Source organism: Hirundo rustica, chromosome 7 (assembly GCF_015227805.2).
Source record: "Hirundo rustica isolate bHirRus1 chromosome 7, bHirRus1.pri.v3, whole genome shotgun sequence".
NCBI classification, from domain to species: Eukaryota; Metazoa; Chordata; class Aves; order Passeriformes; family Hirundinidae; genus Hirundo; species Hirundo rustica.
In genome coordinates this window covers 2,603,628-2,611,701 of record NC_053456.1, presented here as the reverse complement: position 1 = coordinate 2,611,701, position 8,074 = coordinate 2,603,628, and the positions used below count along the sequence as shown (strand labels likewise).

At 37.5% G+C, this 8,074-nt stretch overlaps 1 long non-coding RNA gene across 1 annotated transcript in view; it reads right to left on the bottom strand.

Moving 5' to 3' along the window:
• Positions 1-2,439: 2,439 nt before the first annotated feature.
• Positions 2,440-8,074, bottom strand: part of LOC120755391 (uncharacterized) — a 31,984-nt gene continuing 26,349 nt past the window's right edge. Inside the window, exons 3-4 of the long non-coding RNA XR_005701754.2 lie at positions 2,969-3,042; positions 2,440-2,688 (exon numbers count right to left, since the gene is read on the bottom strand). This is a non-coding gene — a long non-coding RNA (uncharacterized LOC120755391). The remainder of the gene's footprint in view (positions 2,689-2,968; positions 3,043-8,074) is intronic.

The following is an 8,074-nucleotide window of genomic DNA, read 5'->3' as shown; positions in this document are numbered from 1 at the left end:
CACTTCCAAAATTTTAGGGTATTTTTTTATTCTTTTTAAAATTTTGTAATTATTTTTCTATTTTGTTTTTCAATAAGCTTGTTAAGATTTATGAGACAATGCAAAAAAACCAACAAACCTCAAAATTAAAATAACACTAGTAATAGTAAAATAAAGATTATTATTTATACTATAATAAAAATGTACTAATTAAATTCAAAGAATGACCACCTCTAGAAAGAAAAACAGAAAACAATTAGAACTGAACCCCAGCAGCTGACAAACTGTCAGGAAAAGAATTTAAACCTGTGTCTCAACTCTGAGCATCCCCACCAAGAGCCAGCATTAAATCCTATTACTTGGTATCATATGGAAAGAATCTTCTTGAATTTTTAGACTGAATGTAAAAATTTCAACACTGGAGGCAAGAAAAAAAAAAGAGCAGCAAAATGAAAAGGGTGTGACCACGAGCTGGACTCAAAAATCCAACCCCTTCTGCACTGGAAAATTGTGTGTTTGATGTGGAATCACTAACACCAAGTGAACCTGAAGCCATCCGGGCTTGGCACGTCAGAGCACAGCTGGAATTTACAGCCAAAACAGATTCCTAAACACATACCTGTGAAATCGACACTTCACTCCTTTTAATCATTTTCATGCATCTTTAATTTTACCATAACCTGATCCACAATAGAAAAATTTCAACAAATTTCCTTGGTTTCTGCCCATTCTGCGGTGTGACAGATACCAGAATTCAGTGCAGCCACATGCATTGGAAGAAATGGTTTCCATTAATTTCCTTTTCTCCAGTTGCAGGGACTCCTTTTTAATAGAAAAAATTCCCGTCCATACATTTAGGTACCTGTGTCAATGCATCTATGCAAAGTGTTAGGAAAGTAAAGAGCAAATATATTTTTGTTACAAGTTCTATAAAAGTGCATGCATATTTATTCATAAAATTGATGCATATTTACATATCAAAATTAATTTTTATATAGATGTGCATTTCAACCTCCATGTGTTCACATATTTGCACGTATAAGCACAAAAATATAAATATATTTGCATAGGTATGTATCCCCCTGATCTTCTTTCCTCACCAACCACAGCCCTTTATTCAGTGAAAGTTTCCAAGTGTCTGCACATTTATTTCTGGATAAAAGAAGCCGTTTGAGCTCCTGACCACCATTCTCTAACAAATAATTCTTTGTGGCTGTAATTAAGATGGCTCTGAAAGACTGCTGGGATGTCTTAGTGGTCTGGAGAGCACTCCCCCCCCTCCCCTGAAACAAAATCCTTTATCACATTTTTGAATTAATTATAAAAGTTAAAAATTAAATCTTTCTTGTGTCCCCCATAATAATCCTCCCAGATCAGTTTTTGTCCATATTAATGGAGAACACATCCCTAGTAAGATTTAATTTCAAACTTTTATAATTATGGTTAAAATTAAATCTTACTGTGGCTGTATTACACATTAACATGAATGAAAGCCAGCCTAGGAGGATTATCAATGGTACTCCAGCACGATTTATTTTTAACTTTTGCAATTAATTAAAATCTTTGGATAAAGATCTTGTTTTGGACTGGGGGAGTCCCTATTAAGATGAAGCCCGTGAAGTGTTTCCATTCTTGTGCGGGGTATTGAAGATGGGAAGGCAAAGGCTGGGAGCTCAGGGAGATCATACAATAAATCATTCCTCCCTGGCAGAGCAAGACTTAGCTCTGAGCTGCTTCTGCTCTGGAGAAAATGGTAATAACACACCAAAACAGCAGCTTGCTCCTAAAAAACCCCCAGCAACACCCAACAAGCTTGGAGACAACTTCACACCATTTACAATAGCATGAGAGGTATCATCTAATTCCAGTTCTCCATTTCCTTCTCTAATTAAATATATATATATACTTTTTTTTTTTTTTAAGAGTAAAGTTACTTCCCCTCAGTTATTTTTGTGGTTTTCCCCACCAGAAATTAATTTAGCACAAAGCACAAAGTCTCCCTCGCGCTCAGCTTTGCGGCACCAGCTGCCCTTTGCCAGACAAAAGAAGGGATGAAGCTCCCAGGGATGTTCATCCCCGGCCATGCTGAGTCCTTCGGGGCTCAGGGTTTTCTCTCTCACTGCACACGAAGGTGTCCCAGCCCTCTGTGCTGCCCCAGGTAAAGCGCAGCCCCCGTGGGAGAGGCCGTGGGCTCACCGGGAATGGTGGAGTTTGGAAAAGACCCTTCCGACCACCATAAAACCTGATCATAAACCCAGCGCTGCCAAGCCCGCCCCTAAACCGTGTCCCCGGGAGCCACGTGTTCTCCTGGCACCTGCTGGGGATGAGCAGGACTTAAAATAAATAAAATGAAATGCTGTTTGAGGGGGTTTTTTTCCCCTCAGAGAAGTTTCTTGTAGTCAATGGCTTTATTCTTCCAGGATCAAACATCTCACATAGCTGAAAAGTTATATTAGGCCAGAAATTATTTAAATTCCCTCTGATGAGCCAAGGCAGGATTTGCAATAAGGGCTTTGCAGCACCTGGCTTTTATAAAACTCTTCTTGTTTAGAATCAGTTCTGCCCCTGGATCCCTGGAAATGTCCAAGGCCAGGTTGGATGGGGTTTGGAGCAACCTGGGATACTGGAATGTCCATGGCAGGGGTGGCACAAGAGGAGCTTTAAGGTCTCTTCTAATCCAAACCATTCTGGGATTGTCTAAATAGGTGCCTTGGGGAAAAATAAGCAGAAAGATAAGAGAAGCTGAGAAAAGACAAGTCCCAGAGAAAGAAATAGTTGTAGCCAGAGTCTGAATTAAATCTGTGAAAGGGATCCCACTTGGCTGGAAGCAAAAGTGCTGTCTCCTGCATGATTCTTTCAGCAATCAGGAAATGGGAACTTGCCCATTCTTTGTAAATATGAAAGTATTTATATTGCATCAAAGGAGTCTTATTCAACTATCATGTTTTTCTTCTAAGATAAACCACAGAGCTCAAAAACTTTGGCTAACCTCATTCTCCTCGGTGATTTGCTTTAAGTTACATGGAAAGAATATCCCAGTTTGTGCTTCCCAGGAAATATCACCTGAAAAACAAAATATTTATGGGTAAGGGAAGGGTCTGATTGTAACATGGAGAGGAGGTCAGGATGAGCAGAGAAAACATAACCTTGAACATCCACCTTGGAAAACCTGACAACATTGCGATGAAAACATGAATGGCTTTTCTAAAACCAGAGGCTGAGACATCCTCACTTGTTCCTGTGTCCTTAAGGAAATAATTTTACTTCCTTTTGGTGCTGTAGTTAATTTTCAGTCATTCAGTCATCCATCAACTAAAGTTCTTCCAGAAGGAAAGTTGGAAATACCTCATTTTTGGTAATCATTAAGCACAGTATTATTGAATATATGAGTGAAAGGGAGACTGTCCCTAATACCAATAAATCTATCTATATCTATATAATACATATATACATAATGAGGGGGTACTTTCCTCTCTTTTCCTTCCCAAAATGAAAGAGTATCCATACATGGTATTTCCATACCTTGTCCTCAAATAACAATTCTGGCCAGTCCTGACACAACAAGGAATAAGCTGTTCTACAAAGAAGGAGTGAAAACTCACTCCAGGAAAGCTTCAGCTATTCAATGAGGTTTTCTTAAACAATCTCCTCCTGATTTGCTGGCGCCTCTTTGAATTAGGCAGAGATGGGCACTGAGGCTCTTTTTTTGTTCCCCTCCTTCGTTATCCTGTGAGCAGTGGTCTCCTGTGCCAAAGGCCTTCCTTATCCCCCGTTTTCTGCTGGAAGCAGTCACCTACATCTATGCAAAGTATAATTTCAAAAATAAAACAACAAACAAGTCACTGGCAGATTTTCTTCCCTTTCCTTGCTTGTTGCCCTGTACATTCCCAGCTCAAAGCCATAGTTATTTATTTGGAGAAGTCCTGTAAGCCATGTCATCACCAGAGCCGAGGAATTTTCTGGGAATGGTCTGAAATGTTTCCAGTTAAGCTCCAGACTTAACATCTCCAGAAGAAAAACTAATGTTTCTACCACATACTTTATTAAGCCCTTTAGGTCCTTTTACAAGAGAGGAAATACCAATTAACGTATAATTTAGCAGAACAAAATATTATCCCATTTCAACCAGTACCCACTTCCTTGAAGTTTATTCAAGCATTAATAACCATTTAATGCAATTTAACTACACTGAGGTATCCGTTACATTAATATCATATATCCATCAGGAAATTAGAGTTTTGTCTCTATGAATTTTGTATTACAAGGAAGTCTTTATAATTTTATTCTGCACTTTATGGTGGCTAATTTAAGTTTTAAAATGGTTCAGATAACTTCCCAGTCTCTCTCTTCTGCGCTGTAATATGACTAACAAATTGTTACTGATGTTAAAAGATCATGAACACATCATTTATTAAACAGGGCTGGAGAGAGAAGTTTGAAAGAAGAGTGCATTTCCCAGATAATCCCTATGTTTCCAGGAGCTGATGTCCAACCATGGGAACAAACTCCATGGGCTGGGGTGCTCAGGACCCTGGGCTCCACAGGAGTGGAAACAAACTCAAAAAATAGTCTTGAATTGCCTCTCTCAGCCTACAGAAACTCCCTGCCCACTCTCCAGTAATCTTTAACATGAGCATTGGGCTGGAAGTCTAATGAAAAAGAGATTTTTCCCATCCTACGTGGTCTGAGAATCATGGATCAGTGATGCCCATGAGAAAAGGGAGTTGAGTTCAATTATAATCCAAGACAAAACAGAAAATATTCCTAAAATCCTCAAATGTGAGACAAGCACATGTAGATACAGCTCCTCAGAAGTTTCCTCAGAGAAACAGAGTAATTTTGATTATTGCAGTGTGTGTTTGTTCATCTATTTAAATTCAAAGATTTTTTTTTTACCTTTCTATCTTGCCAAAAAATCAGAATACACGCCTAGCCCTGATGAAAACAACCAGAAATAAAGTCTGAGACAATGTAAACTGATAATTGATTAAAAAATCAAATTGACTGTTGAAGGTTTTAATGGTATTTTGTGTTTAATTCTTCATCATGGATTTTACATGAATATTTATCCAATTTTTTAAAACCTTCCTCTCCCAGTCAAAGAGGAATGAGAACACAGATTTCTCTTTCAGACTGGAGAATTTAAAGCTTTTATGGATGACTCCTTTTCTAATTTCCTAAACTGCAATCCTTTCTCTATCTTTACATATATTTATTCATAGCAAGACGAGCAATAAATCTTAATTCTGACATATTATTTCATATTGTTTCTAGAATATTTTCTCTCTTACAAACTGCCCCGCATAACTTTTCAGACATGCTATTTTTGCTCATCCTGTGAGTGCTTTTGAGGGAAAATCAGTTGAAAGGAGATGGTTTAGGTGAATCCCAAGGATTTTTACAGTTCTGCTTCCTCCTCTCTCCCCTATTCCTACATTTCCCCACGGATCCTTCAAATCACTCCTTTGGCAATTTCAGTCACCACCTCCTTAACCCACCTCCAAAACCAAAACAAGATGCTTTTCATGAACTGAGGATGAATTTAGAAAGAAAAGTGTTGTGCTCTGCCCTAAGTGTATCCGAAAATTCTGTCTGTGTTGGTTTGAGGGTCAGTGCACCTGGATTAGCTGGAAAATCAGTACAGCTTCAAGCATTAGGAAAAAAGGTACAAGATCTGTAGAAATTATCCCATAAAAAGGGACAACTGTCCCATAAAAAGGGTTTATTGAGAGCCTGGGAGGGAGGGAAGGGACCAGCCCAGTGAGGGGAACCCAAAAAAATGATTTCCACATAAAAACAAATTCTCAGAGCACAGATTACAACCTTGGCTGTTGTAAGGAAAAAGTTTTTGCTACAAAGCATTTGAATGAATAAATGCTACAAAACATGTTTGGTTTATTTCTCAACCAACAATATAAGTATAAATAAGCTCGCAAACCTCTCAAAAGTCACCAAACACAAAGAATTGTAGTGCTGCTACTCCCATGATTTCCACACCCTGGAAAACCTACCCTGAGCAGGCACAGCGCATTTTTCTGTGTCAGAAAATAACAGAATCTGTAAATATCTGAAGACAAATTTTCCTGGGGTGCATGACTGAGTCACCTGGATGCCTCAATGAGATGGCAGGGAGTGGAGGAGAGTCCATATTAAATTGCTTTCACTGACAGCATCACCACAGAATAAAAGATATCTGTCACATTGTTGATATGAATCTCCTCCCTATTTGTGCCTTTTGGCATCTGTGGATTGTTAAAGAAGCCTGAAACTGCCTTTTCTGCAAATTCTTCCAACTCTTTTAGTTCTTTTTATTTATCCAGCAGGCTTTGGGCTTGTAAAGCTTCGCCTGTTGAGGGGAAGAAAAAATAGGCCCACAATGCATTTTATAATTCCAGAAATGCTCTCTGGCCAGAGGGAAGTGGCCAAACTCTTTGGTGAGAGAGTCAGCAACAGCCCAGGCTTAAGACTCAGAGAAATAACGTGATTAAGATATCATAATTATCTTGGGTTTAATTGTTTGGTGCACATTAAATTTCTTTCTGCGGTAGCACCGACAGGCAGGTAGAAAACATCAGCATTTGTGAGAAAAGAGTCCAATAATGCCATTTAATAGAGGAAAGCAGCACAGGACATGCTCAGAGAACTTGAAGTTGATATTTCTTTTATCTGTATTAAAAAGTGTTGCACAAAGAAAATATACAGCACTGCGATATGCAGAGAGGAAAAACTTGCCAAACACAAAAAACTAAAGCGAGAACTACCAGCATCTGTCATGCTGCAATGATTTGTACTGGTATAAATTAATAATTCTTCTGTATTTAAATGCACCCCAGTATTAAATTGTGGTTACACCAGAAGTTCCCACTCAGGTCTTGGTAATGAAATTTTATCAATACAATTAGCTTGAATGAGCTGTCCTTTAGTTTAGCCACACCTAAAACAGAAAATATATTTTCCAAGCCTCAGCCTGGAGGAAAAAACAGACACCAGAAACAGCATTGATGTGAAAGGAAATAATAAGTGACTGCCAGCATGGTTTACTCTGCCTAAAATTCTCCTTTTAAAGAACTTCAGCAGAATTTTAGTATTTTAACCAGTTACTTAGTCATGCAAAGCACACACACATAGGGTTTGTGGTTTCCCTTGTACACCTATTTTTCCATGCATTCACAATGGGAAAAGAAAAAAAGAAAACAAGAAAAAGAAAAAAGAAAATAAAAGAAAGAAAAAAAAAAAAAAAAAAAAAAGAAAAAAAAAAAAAAAAAAGAAGGGCCTGAATTCCACATGGAAACCTTAATAATATTTCAATATATCAGTAACTCCACATCATACAGGACCACTAAATCACTGTAGAAATAAGAAACTCTTTTAAACGTAATAATTAATTAATGATTCAGGCTGAGGCTGCAGCCCTCATTTGTTGTACCTACTGCCACATAATTTAATTCAAATCTAAAAGTAAAATATAATTCAGTGAACCTTTGAGGGCAAAACAGATATTTTCAATATTTTATAGATATGGCAGAATGTATCATTAAAGTAAGCCAGATCTACAGGAATGTAAAGGAAAAATCTTTCCTAATAAAAATCAGTACTCAAAATAGTCAGTTTGGGATACACAGTATATTGCAGTGAAGTTCAATTAGTTCAATTAATACTGCTTAAAAGTAAAATTAAGCTGTGCTTTTTTTCCTAAATATTCTGAGAAAAATACAGTTCAGAGAGTCATCAGTGTTTTATGACAAAAGGATGCAGCTTGAGCACAGTTTAATCTGTCACCAACTTTAGAGATTTTTACTCCAATAAAATCCACTTGTGAACATCTAATAAAAGCTCCCCATGCAAGAAAAAGGCGACTTGTGCAGTTTTTATTTTTCAACTGGTACACCAATAAAATGAGAGGAAAGAACCCAAAGAAGGAGAGGAAAAAATCAAAAAATATAAGAAAGGGAGAATTATGCAGGAAAATATTTAAAATAATTTAATGCAACAACCTAAGATGTTGTTTTTCCTTATTAAACCTGTTGAGTGACAAGTGACACAAAGTGACACTTCAGCCTAAACTAATTTTTACTAAAAACACAAACTATAATTA